The sequence below is a fragment of the Danio rerio genome, chromosome 11 (assembly GCF_049306965.1).
Source record: "Danio rerio strain Tuebingen ecotype United States chromosome 11, GRCz12tu, whole genome shotgun sequence".
Taxonomy (NCBI): domain Eukaryota; kingdom Metazoa; phylum Chordata; class Actinopteri; order Cypriniformes; family Danionidae; genus Danio; species Danio rerio.
Window position 1 is genome coordinate 45,402,729 of NC_133186.1, and position 2,272 is coordinate 45,405,000.

A 2,272-nucleotide genomic window follows, 5' to 3' on the forward strand; every position below is an offset into this window, starting at 1 on the left:
AAATTAGTTAAAAATGTCCCCACAAGGTCAAAAATGACTGGTGTTGCTATACTTGTGGGGACATTTGGTGAAGAACACTCAAAAACACACACATACAGCTATTTTTATGATGACTTCTCATAGCAGTAATGGTGTTTGATTCATTCAGTCTGACTTATGAGCCGTTTTCCTCATAGAGACCAAAAAAAAAAAAAAATGTCCCCACAAGGTCAAAAATGACTGGAATTGCTATACTTGCGGGGACATTATACACACACAAACACAAATAAACCCAGTTTACTGGACAGACAGACAACTCTGAGAGCGGAATAATGTTTAAAAGCATTTAATGACATCGCACATATTTAACAGGGCAGGAGGGTTAAAGTCTACAGGTGCAGTTTCATACATCTGAGCGTCGAGCCGCAGGTTTCTATACGCGCTCCGCAGGATTTCATTCCTATAATGTTGCGTTGTTTGATTGTGCAGTAGATGAAAATCTCATTACAATAGATACAGTGACGGAGGGGATGCGCACTATGTATCAAAGAGAGCGGGATGAAGCCAAAAAAGCAGAGAAAAAAACAAACAAAGAGGGAAATAAAGATAATGCTCAGTGCTATTAGCCCACAAGGAAGTAACCGTATTCATATTCATCATATTTTTTTTTGTTGGTTTTTTGTTTTTAATGCTGGAGTATTACCTTTTAACCAGTAAATGTGTTCACTTAAACATTGATGCTTGTGTTTATAATACATCTAATTATTATTTTTATTTATTTATACTCTGTACTAGAAGTATTTGAACATATATTATGAATAAAACCCAAGAGAAATGACAAATAATAATAATAATAATAAAGAAATGGTTCAGGTTACTAGTCCTTTGTATATATAGCAAACATTCGTACAGCTCGACCCATTCTTGATCACACACACGCACTCACACACACACACCCACTCACGTCTATACCGAGCCTTCATGTTAATAGTCTACGTTGGTGTTAGCGTTTTAGTTGAATCAGCTTATTATCGTTTAAAGGCAAATCTGAATGGCGTGACTATAGTTTTATCGCGTAATGGAATCGTTTTCGAAGCGTTACTGTCTTGTTCCCCAATAATAATAACAATAACAACAACAGAAAGAGAGAGAAATATTGGTCGCCTCTTCAAGACAGCCTCACAAAATTGAGGAAATGTGTTCAACATCCAGAGCCCTCGATGAAAACACGGGTACAAAAACAAGAGAGAGAGAGAGAGAGAGAGAGAAAGAGAGAGAGAGAGCACAATATAGAAACGTAAAAAAACAGCTGGTCCTTCTTGAAATCGGGAACCATCCACTTCTAGATTTGTGTTTCGTTTGTTTGTGTCAATTGTAAGCATGTTTTACTTTTGGATTGGCCCAACACTGCTAGTAATGCTTGAAAAAATTGAGTTTTTGTCTTGTTTCTTGTGCAAATATTGAATAATTTTCAGATTATGAAGCTTCTTTTTGGATTGGTGAATAAAATATTGTTTGGTTCTCAGAAATTGTGAGCTAAAATTTGTTTTTGATTTAGAAAATGTCAAAATTATAATTTTTTTCTTTTGAAGAATCAATGGGGTAAGCTGAATGCATTTATTTCAAACTGAAAACAAGATTATTTTGCTTATCCTGTTGGATTATTTTGCTTGTTTTAAGAAAAAAAAAACATTCTTGAGTTTGAGTTTTTACTTCCGAAAATATGAATTAGTTTCGACATATTATTTCTGGAAACAAAATTAATGTTGAGATATTTCCGAAATCTAAAATGAATTTCTTTTTTTTAATTATTTTTGAAAATAAAAATTACTTTTGATTAATTTCTTCTGAAAATAAAAATGTATTTTGATAATTTTTTTTTCTGAAAAAAGGGTATTTTGACTCATTAATTCTGTTATTTCTGAAAATATAAATGAATTTCGACTAATTTCTGGAAACAATTAATTTTTCTGAAACACAAATTCTGAAACACATTTTTTTCTAAAAAAAATTTTAATAATTTTATTTCTGGAAAGAAATATTAATTCTGACTTATTTTTTAAAACAACAATTGTTTTTTTCTAAAAAAGAAAAATGTATTTCGACTCATTATTTTTGTTGTTTCTGAAAATAAAAATAATTTGGACTTAATTTTGGAAGCAATAATTAATTTAGACTAATTATTCCTGTTATTTCTGAAAATACTAATTTATTTAGACCCGTTATTTCTGTCATTTCTCCAAACAAATATAATTTTCTTTTTGCTTATTTCTAGAAAAAAATGTATTCTGTA

At 31.0% G+C, this 2,272-nt stretch overlaps 1 protein-coding gene across 1 annotated transcript in view; it reads right to left on the bottom strand.

Moving 5' to 3' along the window:
• Nucleotides 1–309: 309 nt before the first annotated feature.
• Nucleotides 310–2,272, bottom strand: part of sptbn1 (spectrin, beta, non-erythrocytic 1) — a 95,547-nt gene continuing 93,584 nt past the window's right edge. The window contains 2 exon segments of the mRNA NM_001365192.1: nucleotides 310–1,793; nucleotides 1,827–2,272. The exon segment at nucleotides 1,827–2,272 is cut by the window's right edge and continues 932 nt beyond it. The gene's annotated coding sequence lies outside the window, so the exon portion shown is untranslated.